General features: G+C 41.7%; 1 protein-coding gene across 9 annotated transcripts in view; it reads left to right on the plus strand.

Annotated features, from left to right (window-relative positions):
• The window catches only part of Slx4ip (SLX4 interacting protein), a 189,698-nt gene that overhangs the window by 25,590 nt on the left and 149,802 nt on the right, over window positions 1–14,306 (plus strand). For 2 of the 9 annotated variants that reach the window (XM_076570724.1, XM_076570723.1), the window contains exon 4: window positions 9,507–9,713. The exons of the other annotated variants lie outside the window; for them this stretch is intronic. The gene's annotated coding sequence lies outside the window, so the exon portion shown is untranslated. The remainder of the gene's footprint in view (window positions 1–9,506; window positions 9,714–14,306) is intronic. 9 annotated transcript variants of the gene reach the window in all.

Genomic DNA, 14,306 nt, shown 5'->3' on the forward strand with positions numbered 1-14,306 from the left:
GATAATAAAATTTACCACAGAGGACACAAAGTTCCTGTTGGAAAGGGTGAGTGAGTATCCAGCAAAACCAATGCAGAAGGGTTGTGCTGAGCCTGTCATGCTACAGTTTCCCAGCAGAGACTTGGTGTGGGGAGGAGGAGGAGGTAGAGGGAGGGAGCGAGGGAAGTGGAGGGGGGCAGGAAGGAGAAAGGACAACCCAGAAGAGAGAGGTGAAGAATGAGGACCTGCCTGCTCAACAGTAGCAACGAGGCAACAAGAATAGTAATACCTTAGGTTCGAGCACTAAGAACTCTCTTCCCCGTCCAACTTTGAAGCACAGATTATGGTGGAGTAGAGACCTTTTCAGAGAAGCTAAGGTCAGGGAAATTTGCTTTCTGTGTGCCCTGTCTTAGGATGTGGTTCTCCAAAACGGGGCATAAACAGAGGGTTAGACGTGAGAGCCTGGATATAGAGAATGAAAACAGCCAGGGCCTAAACAAATCTCATGCTGATCATTATGGATCAAGTTCAGAGTATAGTCATTTCGGTTTGTATAGGAAGGAGGGTTCCTTGCAAATAACCAAAAATGGAAAGTAGGAAGAGGCCTTGTGCATTTAAATATATAAAGAAAAATTTTTTTTTTCTGATCTGTCACAGGGCTTGGGAGTAATGTAGTCATAGGAATTTAGGAAACTAACAAAAGAAAAATGATGTAACTCTTAACTCTTAAGTAAAAAGAGAATTGTGTAAAATAGAGTAAATATAAGCTATGGCTCGATATTGAGCAAAGCTTACGTTTCATGATATTGTGAACTCCGGATTTCAGAAGGCTGGTGAAAGGAGAAGTGTGGGTGGTGGCTGTAAGCATCGTGTCCTCATTGTCCACAGATGATGGATAGAGTGCAGTAGTAAGGAAGTGTAGCTCACACAGAATCAATGGTTAGTAGCAGATTAAAGAGCTAAGTTTTCAGTCCTGTTGCCTCTGGTAGGTGGCAGTTGGGGCCAGAATGGGCTCTTTTTGTTTTTCAAGGCAGGGTTTCTTTGTGTAGCCCTGGCTCTCCTAGAACTCTCTGTGTAGATCAGGCTGCCCTCGAACTCACAGAGATCTGCCTGCCTCTGTCTTCCAAGTGTGGGGATTAAAGTTGTGCACTACCACACCTGGCTTCGGGGCTTATTTTTGATATGGCATTTTAATCTGCCCCTGCATAATATTCAGAAACTAAGTAAATAAATAAACTTTTAATGAAATAAATTTATACAGAGTTTTCATAAAGATGCATCTACTTTTTGACAACCTGAGTTGAAAAATTCTTGGATAGATCATGTTTTCAAAAGTAGGAGATCAACTAATGGTATCAAATATCGTGCCCTTTGTGTCTGGGTTCTTTACGACTCACAGCTTTTCCTTTTTAAAGTGAAGGCTGTTCTCCAGACCTTTGTTAATCTGAGTGTTTTGGGGGCTTTTTTTTCTAATTCTTGGGACCTTGGACTTGGAATCTCATGTATAACTCCCTCCCAGTCCAGATTTCCAGGAAATGGCAGCACTGTCGAAGGCTGGAATCCTTGGAGCAGCAGCCTTCATGGTCTCTTGATGTCTAACTCCCTGCATTCTACAGCAGGGAGGTCTGTTCTACGCTGCAGTGACTCATCCTAGTTGATAGAAGTGGTAGCAGCAGGGACATGTCTCTCCAAGCTTCTGTAGTGATCTTAGTTGAAGGCTTTGCCCCATCCCAGTATGTTAAAATATTCATAGTTACATAAACTTTCAGAGTCAAGCAAAGGTCAGCTTTAGACAGAGTTACCAAATTACAGCACATATGATAGCCAATTGTTTTAGAAAATGAAGTTTTATTTGTATGTAGCCATTTCTACTGTTAATCTGTTGTCTCTGGCTGCTTTTATTCTATAGTGGGCTGATTTGAGTAGTTATAATAAAGACAGGCACCACTGCCTGCAAAGTGTACATACATGTATATATATATACTTTGTTTTATTTTCATAATATGTGTATAAATATTTCTTATAGAACATCTCAGTTTCTACTAGCCATATATCAAATGCTCAGTAGTTTGCAGGTGGCTAGTAGCGCGCGCGCGCGCGCGCGCGCACACACACACACACACACACACACATACACACACACACATACATCCAAGCTAGGGCCTCATGAATGCCAGACAAGAGCTATAGCCTTGAGTTACTCCTGGTCCTGACAGAACAGGTTTAAATGTCTATCCTTTGGTGCTCTTGCCTGCTTAAACCATGACAGAGTAAGCATTCAATGAAATTAACCTTATGTTAAAATGACTGCAAGCATCAGGCAATCCCAAAGCAAACAGAAGTAGATATGAACACACAGGTATTAATCATAGATATTTATCCATTAAAACACAAAATGGTAGAGAAAAGAAACCAGAACAATAAATTATTGCTTTAAATGTCCAATAACGTATATGGTATGTGCCTTGGGGAAAGTTCATGGTCCCATTCCTGGCTTTAAGATGTGTAGAATGTTGCCAGGCCTCATTCCCAGTAATTACATTTTAAGATTTAACATGTTTAACTTGGGCTCCAGAGAAGCAGTACAGCAAAAGCTCCCAAGCTCATTGTCTGTCTCTGTAGATCATTTCCTCTGCTTCCTGCATCTGTTTTCTTGGATTAGTTTGGTATTACAGCAAAGTCTAAGATTCTTTTGGCCATGAAGACTGCTTTGCCGCTTCCCCTCCCCACAACGTTTTTGTGGGTGGGAAAATTTTTGTTGTGAGAGTTGATTAATTAGAAGGGATTCCTGGCTTCCCTAGCAATGGCAGCCTGGGAAGATTACAGAGCCTGGCTTAGTGACAGGCGGGCCAATCTGTATTTAAGGAAAACTTGGACCAGCCAAATTTCCCTGGAATGTGGATCTGGCTTTGTCTTCTTCAGGGAATGTGCAGTGACCCTTCGCCCCTTCCCACCATTGCAGAAGACTGACAGCATCTACTTTTGCTGTTCAACATTGTCTACTTTTTCTTTGGGGTATGTGGGGAGGTACTGGTTTAGAAAGCCTGACTTGTTTTCTAAATTTTAAGTAAGAGATCTAAAGGTTTATTAATGTTTAAAAAGAAATAAGAGTTTACTGTATTTAAAGAATTTCTTTATATCCTTACTATTTATGCTTTTTCTTTCTTCTCCTTGATAGCAATTTTAGTTTTATGCTGAGATCTAAATCTCAGTTAATACTTTGCATTCTGTAGAACACCACAAAAAGTTAAATATGCTCAAGAATTGATGAAATTTCCTTGCTATAGTAAAAGTGAATGTGAAGACTAATGCATTACATTTTCAGAGAAAGAAACTGTTGAATAGCAGATGGGCTGTCATTAGGCTTTTGTCTTGCTAGCTTGCCTCTGTGAATCACTTGCATCCTGTGTCCTAGGTTTTTGGTGTTCCTAAAGGGGAATGTGCCACTGACTGTGTTACCATTGCTTATTTGAAAATGGATGCATTGATCTGGTGTGTCACATTGAAAACAAGAATGAAGCCAATTTTGCTTCAATATAGGTTAACTCAGCTCACATAGGTTGAGTTCTACTTACTGATCTAAATTTTAAGAAAGATAAAACGGAAGTGCTCCTAAAGGATAACCAAAAGCATTTTAAGTATTCTGTTCTTTAATAGAAATAAATGTTTATAAGGAAAGTGATCTGTAGCCCTGAGAACATTTTTACAAGGATGTTTATCTCTACCAAATTTTCAAAGCCTAAGAAGGACCTGTGTGTTTCTTTTTCGGATTCTTAAATTCCCCACCTTTCAGACCTCTTTAGTTCAGTTTCTTTTAAGAGCTTTATTCTTTGGACGACACACGGGGGTAGTGTATGGCTGGCGATGTGCTCCGCTGATGTTGGCTACTGTTTTTCACCAGGTCTGCATTGCTGTGTTCCCAGATTGGGAAATGTGTGCAGCTAAATGTGTGCTAATTACTTGATGGAACTGGAACAGAACTGCTAGCAGCTTACTGACACCAACCGGTTAATTCTACCATGGCTGTAGAGATGTGGGGTGCCTTCTTATGCTCTAGTATATGTGCTTTGAAACAAGAGATTTTGTTTGTTTGTTTTGAAATCAAGTTTCTTTTTCCAAGTGTTCTCTGTCTGGCCAGATCAGTTATCAGGCCTCCCTTCCACAATCTTTTTCCTTGGAATATAAGCTTTTTGTTTGTTTGTTTGTTTGTTTTTATAACTGAAAAATGTTTAAATCTAGCCTTGGCTTCTCATCCTCTTCCCACTTGTTTCTAAGTAGTTTCTACCTGAGTTCATTGCTATAACCTCAAAGGCAGGGCCCAGCTTTAGTTTTCCTCGGATCTGGCTTTGGATTCGCAGGTCCGTGGCCCTACTCATGATATCCTTCTTGTCCTTGCCACCTCTTCAGGTGTCCCCCTCTCTGTGTCTTGAGGTTGCTCCTCTCTCCTGGGGCACCTGTGGGAGCCTTTGCTGACCTCTCTTGTCTTTTCTCTGCCAATCCTTCTCTGCCTGCCCCCTGCTGCCACTTTTTGTTCATCTAGACAAGTATCTGTGTGCCGTTTCCCTGATTAAATGACTGAGTAATTCCTTTTGTTTAATCAGGCCTAATGTCAACTCTCAGACGGCACTCTGGTGATTACTGTCCATTTCCTCCTTGATAAAGTCTTATTTTTCATTTTGCAACTTGGGAAAATGATCCACCTGTTCCCCTGGAACTGATTGATTTGTATTTCACGTGGTCACCAGGCCTGTGATTTTTTTTTTTCCCTCTTCTTATTTCTCACCTTTTCTTCTGTAGTTCATGCTACTTGTCATTCTCTTCCAGGTTTGCCAGATGAACGAATCTCGTTTTCTTTGATACAGAAGCCAAACTTTTCTATGCTAATTATAGTCTTACTTTCTATGTGGTGCCCGGTGTGTGCAGCTCACTGTCATACCTTGCACACATTGTCCTAGAACACCCCCTAGAAGGAATTCTCTTCTGCTTCTGCTATATATTCACAGGCCCCGAGTATTCTAGAGTATTGCTGGGGTCATCAAAACCACTCTTTCCTTCTTTCTTTCCTCCTGATTTTTTTTAATTTGTAGTCTTCAATTTGTAGTATACTTTTACTTTTATAGTTCTGTCTTTTCCTAAACTTTGATCATAGTTTAAATAATTCTTTTACAGACAGCCTTTGTTTATTTACTTGTGTTTATGCACGTTGGCATGTGTGTGCAGTTGGTTGTACACATGTGTACATATGTGTGGCCAGAGAACAACTTTGGGTGTCATTCCTCAGCATCCATCTATGCCTTTTCTTTTGTGGTAGGGTGTCTCAATGGCCTGGAACTCAGCAAATAAGTTTGACAGGCTAGTTAGTAAGTTCCAGGGATCTATTTGTCTCTGTTTCCACAGTGTCGGGATTATAAGTGCTGTCAGTTTTGGATTAAAGTCAGTTCTCATGTGCTTTACACTCTGAGCTATTTCCCTAGCACACCAACAGTTACCTAATTAATTCTACTTAAACAGATAACAAGAATGACAGCATGTACAGTTTGCTTCTGTCATTCAAGATTATGTTTAATTAACTCTTCAGTGTTAAACTGTAATACTTTGATATTTTTCCTGATGTACATATTAAGTGTGTGTTTTATTTTAATCTTCTAGTGTTAAAAACATCTTTGCTAGAAAGATAGACTCAGGATCTTTTACCAACTGTATGGATTCTCTCTAAGGGCTGTAGAGGGCATCATCGTTCTATATTTCACAAGGTAACTTCTTTAGATACTCTGATCCAAGGAAGTAGAACAGCTGAAGTGCTTTTTAAAATGGTTGGCTCAGGACCAGATTATCACGCAACCCAAAATGCCTGTCTTTTTGCCCATTGGTTGTAACACATGTACATCCAGAGTCTGTTATGTATATGTATGTGTAGTTTTATTGCTTCTGCCTGAATGTACTTACCAGGATATACCACACTGACCACTACAGTGGAAACAATCACAACCACCAGACCTATCCAGAGTAGCCTCTGAGAAATCATTCTGAGCGTGTCAGAGGCCACCTGTTGTGTGCTTTGTTCTGGGTTCAAGAATCTAGAAATGATGTGCTGAGAGGAAGAATGCCCTTTGTTTTTGGAAAGCCTTAGGGGCTGTCCTCACAGTAGAGTCTAGAAGGGGCCAAAAGGAACCAAGAAGTGTTGTTCTGGTTACTGCTCTTCCGCTCACCTCTTCTCATTGTTCTAGTCAATGCCAGTTTGGGAGGTATTTGGTTAAGGAAGTTAGGAGTGAGGTAGGTATTGCGTGTCCTTGTATTTCATAGTCATGTGGCAATGACATTGTCTTAAGTGTACAGCTATCTCCTCATTACCCACATACTGTGAAGATGCATAGCGTTTACCTAACCTCTTTTAAATACTTCTCTGGGAGTACCTTTTGGAACATCCATTATTAAGTAATACAGGAACTTAGGTCTCTGCATGTGTCATTCTGTCACATGGGAGTAACATGTGACAATACTTTGGTCTCAAGACTTTACTTGTTATTTATACAGTTATTTGGCAACCCTGTGTATTCACATATATGTATATCCATACATGTGATATATTTTGTGTGTCATTAGAAAAGAATGTTCTGCTGTTTGTTTCACAAAGATATAATAACATCATAAAGATTCTGGTGAAGCATACACCAGGTCTAGCATTCCAGTTCTTGTTATTGAAAAATGTATTATATGTTAGGGATGAGTATTGGCATCTTGTTCATGATGCCATTTCTATGATTCTCTGTCATTTGTGCTTGTTTCTGTAGGGTTTTTTTTTATAGCACATGTTTGATATTAATTTATTTGTGTGTGTTTGTTCTTGCACAGAAACGTGCTATGTACATATGCTATGCTACACATTCAGAGATCAGAGAGGACAAACTTGGAGTTTGGTCCTTAACTTCCACTTTGCTTATGACAGTGTCTCTTGTTTTGCACTGCATACACCTGGCTAGCTGGCCTGTGAATTACAGCAGTTCTCTGTCTCTTGTCTTGCTGTGAAAGTGCTAGGATTGTAGACCACACTACTGTACCTGATTTTACATGGATACTAGGGGTCTGGACCCAGGCACTCATTATTGGGTGTCAAGCACAGTATCCACTGGGTCTTCTCCCAGTCACTTCTTAAAATTTAGGTCATTGGGTTTTTGAGGAAAGAATGCTAGAATATGAAACTAGTATTAGGTTTTATCCAGGATTCCTGAGTTCATCTTGTGGTTTCACTTATAAAATGACACCTATGAAATCATGTTAATTCTCTGAACAACCATCTCCTTATCTACAGATAGAAATAACAGTATTATCTGTTTCACTGGTTTTTTTTTTAATATCAAATTAATAATGAAAGGTATAATGCTATGAAACTGTTTGGAAAAATAACATTCTGTGCATGCCATGGAGCCCTCAGTAATTGTTTTACAGTGATGTTCTGTGTAGCAGAGGAACTTGGCCTTGACTTCTTATTTGTTCTTGGTCTCATAATTCTTTGGAGTGAGGACTAGTCTAATTCTTTTCATATGTGAGGTTTCAGTTACCAAGTCTTTATTTGTCTTTGCCTGCAAAGCCCTGGTTAGGCATTTGAGACCCAGGCAAGCCTGATGATCTGCCTCCATCCTCAGGGAGTTCGCAGTGAGGTATCGTGGTGTCAGACTTCCAGAGCAGCGGAGTGAAGCAGAAGCGCGGTGCGCTCTGCGCAGCCTGGTCAGGACCAAGCTGAAGAAGGACACGGTTCCGATCTGCTTCTGAGCGGGCTGCTGTGGCCTGCCGGCCTCTTCAGTGTCCTCTTTGTCAGTTAATGCTCTGAGCTACTCACGGTGGTGGGCAGCTGTGATTAGAAGTTGGAAGAGTTAGATTTTAGTCCTTGATAGAGATTCCTGATTAGGGACGAGGCAAGCAACTTTCATTATCTGTAGTTGTCTCTGGAACTAAGCAAACTTACACAGTACAGTGAGTGTGGGGAAAAAAACCAGCTGGATGGTTCTTGCTTTACATGGCATCTTTGGGGTCACTCATTGGGATGCTTATAGTTATTAAGTGGGCTGCAAAACTCAAGACCTCACTTGCCTGTTCAGTTCTCCAGGATATCTTCCTGCTTTCAAAGGGCATCTTCTCATTTAGATGGCTGGCTTTTGTTTGCCTAAGTTAACAGTAACTTCCTCAGGGCACATGCAAAGTGTAAGCTGCTGGCCTTCCTGAGGCTTCTCTAGAAGTGGCACACTGTTATGTCTACTATGTTGTGTCACATCCAGGAGTGGGCTGAGACCTTGCTTCTTGCTGGAGAATCAGTGTCTGTTTTCAAAGGTGAGGGAGGGATTCACATTATCAGCTGTATTTGAGATTGTCGTGATTTTCTTATTTTTAATTAAATGAAGTGTTGAATTAGAGAGTCACTGGGCTCCATATATATATGTATATCCTGAAATTTCCATAATACTAAAATTTTTGTGACATGGTGGAAGGAATTTGGGCTGAGCTGGTGTCAGGCCTTATTACTAACCTGTACTTCGGCAAGGTAAATTGTTGAGTGTTTGAACCCATGTGTTGAATGTTAGGGTTAGGACTGGAGGGAGGAGTCAGTGTTAAGAGCATATACTGCTCTTGCAGAGGACGCAAGAGGTCAGTTCTGAGCCGCCACATTGGGTGGCCATAACCACCTGTAATTCTAGTGCCAGGCGATCCAATGCCCTCTTCTGAATTCAGGGGCATGTATACTCATATGTGAGTTAGCGCTTTGTCTACAACTGTCCTCCCCCCCCCCAATTAAAAATAAAAATAAATCCTTAAGTATTAGGGTTAATTAAAAGGGCATTAATAATAACCCATAAATAGGATTAGTTAGTTTTTTAAAACCCAGATTGAAGTTTCTGACGTTGTTTAATATAAAGATGTTTGGGTATTTAATCATGTTTTACAGGCACTAGCATATATACTTTTAAGATAAGGAACTCAAGCAAGACAAACAAGTTTTCCTGTTACAAATTTCCCCTAAAACGGTGTAACTATTTTTTTAAAAATAGGTTTAAAATTAAGTGCAGGTTTGAAAATGCATTTTGGTGTGTGATTGTCTGAGTAACATGGTATTTCAGGTAACTGTTGGGGAGAAGAAAGAAAAAGTTATGTGGGATGGCCAGCATTCAGTGTGGTTACTAGGGCAGTGATAGTGCTGGGCCTGTGGATCAGGCCTGATGCCTGAGACTGGGGCCCTGTGCCTCTGGTCTGACACTACGTGGTTAGAACCACCTGAGCTCGGCAGAGAAGCAGGCTTGGAGGAAGAGTGTAGTCTCTGAAGTACTGGTGCTCCAAGTGTGTTCCCTGGGGCAGCAGCATCAACACCTCCTTCTCTAAAGGTGGTGTTTTTGTCATCTGTTGATGTGAGGGTTACATAAAATGACGCATATAAAGTGTTTAGCATACAGCTAGGTAACCATCTTAGTAAGTATCAGCATTGACTATAACAGTTATCACTATAATTTTAATCATTGTGATTCCTATTTTTCTGGCAGGGTATTTTGTGAAGTAGCTTATTTTGAAATTCCTTTCACTGAGTCCTGATGAGTTCTGGAAATTTTGCGGCTGGTCTGTTGATCTGACCGTATTGTGCGTCTAATGAAAGAAGACCCATGTAAGCAACGTTTGCAGGCCTTTCTTAGGAAGGCCCAGGGTTCTGAAGGTGCTGGTCTTAAGCTGCTGTTGGAAGAACGTTAACTGCAGTGAGTAGTTATGCACAAAGCCTGAGTGTTTGCTGGAATCACCAGTGTCAGTCATTTTATGAGTTCCCCCAGACAATGCCTGAAGTCTGGCTTTGCTTTGAAGAATCCTTCTTTCCAGACCCCTGCTTCTTCAGTTCAAGCATAGTCGCTCTTCTCCATGTAGAGTTTTCTCTTTTTTCTTTTGTGGTTAAATAAGGACCATGGTTAACCCCAAAAGGAAGGCCAGCTGGGTCCTAGATCTAGGCCCAGCTGCTGTGCCTGAGCCAGCCTGGGCTTCTCCACTTCTGCTGGCTGCCTTCTTTGCTTCTTTAAGTCCAGCTCTCAAAGCGAGAAGCAGTTTAACCTGTGTTTAGGACCTGCTGATTCAGAGGCAGCAGCGGGTGCTTTTTGAGATGACACTTGCTGCTGAGTGAGCCCTTGCCCTGACTTGCTTTGGCTTCTTGTTAGCACCTGCCTTCAGGCCTGGATGCCTTCCTTTGCCTTTGCTTTCCTCCAGGAAGTTGTGGGTTTAGGTGTGTTCACTGTGGGAAGGCTTGTCTTCCCTGCTGTGCTCCACAGGAGTCCTCCCCACATCCTCCTGCCTTTTGCTGTCTTGGGACAAGAGTGGAGTGGCTCAAGTGAAGCTAACTGTTCACTTGGAGGCTAGGATACAGAGGCAGAGCCATCCCACCAGGGGTTGCTGCATCTTCCATGGAAGTGTTACCGTCCTTGAGGACTTGAGCCGGATCTCTGTTCTGCCTCAACTTGAGTGGCTTAGCTGCTGCCAGTGGAGTACACAGGGGTCCTGTACAGGTTAACTCAGAGGAGGGCAAGTGAGCATACTGGATAGTCTCCCTCTTGCTTTTTCAGGCATGAGATGAGAGTCTCTGCAGAGTAGGTCAAGAAATTCAAAAGTTGCCCGGAGAACTTAATGTCTTAGAGGCAATAAAAAGTGCACTGGCCTGGTGTAATGGTTAGTAAAGGCTCAGCTAAAGGAAATAGCAAATCCTCACAAATTTAAATGGAACTGGGGAAGGGTATTTATGACTTGGGAGTCTGAGTGACTCAAAGTGAACTGACAAAGTCTTGTCAAGCTTTGTGAAGGTCTGGGGCAGATTTTGGCTGCCAGGACCCTACTCCCAGGCAGCTGCACTGTGGCCTGTCTTGGCGAAGGACTGTAGTCTCTGCATTTCCATGTCTCTCCCTCTCTGCTGCTCTCTGTCTGCTCCCCAGTGCACTTTGGAGGACACAGTGACCCATTCCCCAAGCAACATATCATGCAAGAGTGCTGTGCTTCTGCCACACTTCTGGAAGCTAGTTGAACAGGTGTGGAGATTGCTGCCTCAACTGTGGTTCAAGAGCAGTGCCTCTTAGTGCATACAGAGTCCCTGTCTCCCACCCTCGGGCGTGACAGTTGTCCAAACACAAGGCACAGGTTCCTCTAGAAGTTCTATAGGACTAACTCTAGGTTAGAGGCCTGTAAAGTTTGCCGGGTTTTCTTGTTGTTTTGTTTTTCTCATGACAATCACATATACTTACATTCTTTCAGATCATAATAATGAGTGTTTGTGGAGGGGCTTCAGTGACATTTAAGAGATAGCTGTAATAAATCTGATCTTTGAGCATTTATCTGGGTTCCTGGGGTAAGGACAATCATGATTGCTTTCTATGTAGTTTACAACTGGTTTCCTTATTGGTGTGAAAGTTGAGGCATGTTAGTGTTATTCACAACCCTCAGTGTGTATATATTCTGGTGATTAAACATACTGTTGGAGAAAAGTAGAAAAGAGCATGTCATGTCATTCTAGTAAAATTTCTGGATGTCTACTCTATAGGTGTCTTCAGTAGTGTGAATCTGGTCTTAAATCTTAAAATTTAGAGCCCTGAATGCAATCCAGAGAGTCATTAGTCATCTATGAGTCTGCATATTTGCTTGTGACTCAGCACTCAGTGCCTACTTCCTCCAATACACAGATGAACTGAAAATGTGCTGCAGCTTCAGCATTTTTAATCATCACTGATGAGTGCCGCTTACTAGCAACCGCTCACCATCTCCATTGATGAAGTGCTTCTGTTTGCCTGGGTGTCCAAGGAGTCCGAGGCTGCTGCTGCTACTGCTGCGTCAGTTCCAATGCTGCCTGCATCTCTTTCACTTCCCACAATGACTGATTCTCCATCTGCCATGACATTGCATTCCTGAGCCACTGCCCCCTCCTTGGGTTGGTGACTAGAATGTTTATTTTTAGGAAAAGTTAAAATTATCCATAGAAGGGTGTGTTTTGTAAAATTTACATTAATCAGCCTTGAGCAGCAGGGATCATGGGAAGGGTATGTATGTGTAGATTTTAAAGAAAACCTTTTATGGAAAATTTCACAAAAGGGGAGGAATGTGATGAACATTAATGTACCAGCATCCATTTTCAACATTGTGGGGAATTTTAAATTAAGTGTTATTCAGTCTGAATGCTGATTTTAAAAAAGTACCATGGAACGTTAACACCCATGTGTTTGATCTGGATTTTTTTTCAGATCTCAGTACCAGTAGCAGTTTTCTCTGTAACGTCAAAAATGTCTTTTCTTCTTCCTTCAGTCTTCAGCTTAAATCCTGAGAAATATTACTAAAAATGTAAGGGCTGGGGTTATACCTCAGTGCTTGCCTAACATACCAGAGCTCTAGATTGTGTCTCTAGGATTGAAGAAAACAGACACAACCTATATGCATGCATGCACCTGTGTGTGTGTGTATGTGTGTACATATGTATGTATGCATATACACACAGATGGAGGAAGACAGAAACACAGACAGCCATAGAGATAAGCACTGACAAGACATCAGAGACTGACTGACGGGGCAAGATCAAGCTCCTGAGGACTTGCTCTTGTGACTTCACTCCAGTGAGGCCCTGCCTCCTAAAGTTTCCTGTGCCTCTTAAAGTCCCACCAGTAGTTAGGGATCAACCCTCTAATCCATGAGTCTATAGGATAGTGGTTCTCAACCTATGGGTTATGACCTCTTTGACAAACCTCTATCTCCAAAAATATTTACATTACAATTCATAAGAGTAGCAAAACTGCAGTTATGAAGTAGCAATGAAAATAATTTTATGATTGGAGGTCACCACAACATGAAGACCTGTATTAAATGTCTCAGCATTAGGAAGACTGAGAACCACTGCTATAGGAGATATTTTCTATTCAAACCAAAATAATGTCTGACACAGTACTTTGTAATTAGTGCTTTCTAAGCCAGCCTTCACAGTAAACAAATTAAAAATATCATCTAGAAATGAACCAGTTTTAAGATTATTTAGGTTTCTCTTCGTCTTCATTGATATTTTATTCCAGCAGGTTAAAACGTGAATTCAAGAGTCTTATATTTCTTTTCATATTTGTTTTATTTTATTTTATTTTTTGAGACAGAGTCTGAGGCTAGCCTTGAACTCCTGGTTCTCCTGACTTCACTTCTCAAGTCCTGGGATCACAGGTGCATAGTGTGTGGGTTTTTTTTTTTTTTTAACGAACTTTCATATAAAAGCTTTTGTAAAAGCAAAAGAAGGCAGCCGACACTTATCCAACCACTTACTGAACTAGATACTTCATGTCACCTGATGTCTCTCTCACACCACTGGAACTCCACCGCCGTGTTATTGACCAGTCTCCACAGAGGTGCGAGGCAGAGAGCGAATCACCCGCTCATGGCAGAAGTAGAGACTAAGTCAGTTTTCAAGCTGCTCTCTGATGTAAAGCCGAGCGCTTAGGTGGGGATTGACACTGCTCTCTGTAATCTTGTTGAAAGGTACTGACTTCCAGTCAGCTTCATCTAGTAATAAGACAACTACTTACGTTATGGTGATTTATAATGTAAAACTGTTTACTAACCACACCACCTTTACCAGCCATACTAAAGCACATTATTTTCGGAACTAGGAGGGCAGGTGTAATTCCAAGAGGGCACCTGGCTCCTCTGGCTCCTCTTTTCATTGTCCCTGCCCTTAGAAAAGCCCTTTAGGGAACTAGATGCACTGGGGACTGAGGTGGTCAAAGGTCAGTTCTGGGCCCCCAGCCTCCTTTGTAGCATCTGGCATTCCTGTTTCTTTGTTGTGTTCTCTTGGGGGCTGGGCACATGCCTTCTGCATGCTTGTTTCTTTTCTTGTGTTGTGCTTTTGATGGGAGCAGGATGAAAGCTGTGCTGTGAACCTTAATCTTGGTTTTGTGTGGTTCTTTCACACATCCTGTTCGTCTCAGCGTAGTGTAAATGAATGTTTATATTCTTCCCCTCTATTTGATGCTGATTTGATTTTCCTTAAAGCTATAGTTTGAGGACTGAGCATTGGTTTGTCTCTGCAGGGAAAATTCAGCTGAGGTGAGATAGTTTTCTGCCATCATGTCTGGATCCTGCTCTCCCAAGGTTGTGGTGGATCTCCAGTTTGGAGTGTGCTTCTTGTTGTGGATGGCAGGGCCAGGCTAGGGCACCTTCCCCTCCCCATAGTTAGTTCTGCTTCCCAAATAGCCATTTTCCACAGTTCATAGAAGAAAGAAAACTGATTTGCAAGGTAGGTGGATAGATTGGGAATGATGAAAGTGCTTTAAAATTAGATTGTGGAGAGAGCCATA

The sequence above is a fragment of the Peromyscus maniculatus genome, chromosome 4 (assembly GCF_049852395.1).
Source record: "Peromyscus maniculatus bairdii isolate BWxNUB_F1_BW_parent chromosome 4, HU_Pman_BW_mat_3.1, whole genome shotgun sequence".
In the NCBI taxonomy this organism is placed as follows: domain Eukaryota; kingdom Metazoa; phylum Chordata; class Mammalia; order Rodentia; family Cricetidae; genus Peromyscus; species Peromyscus maniculatus.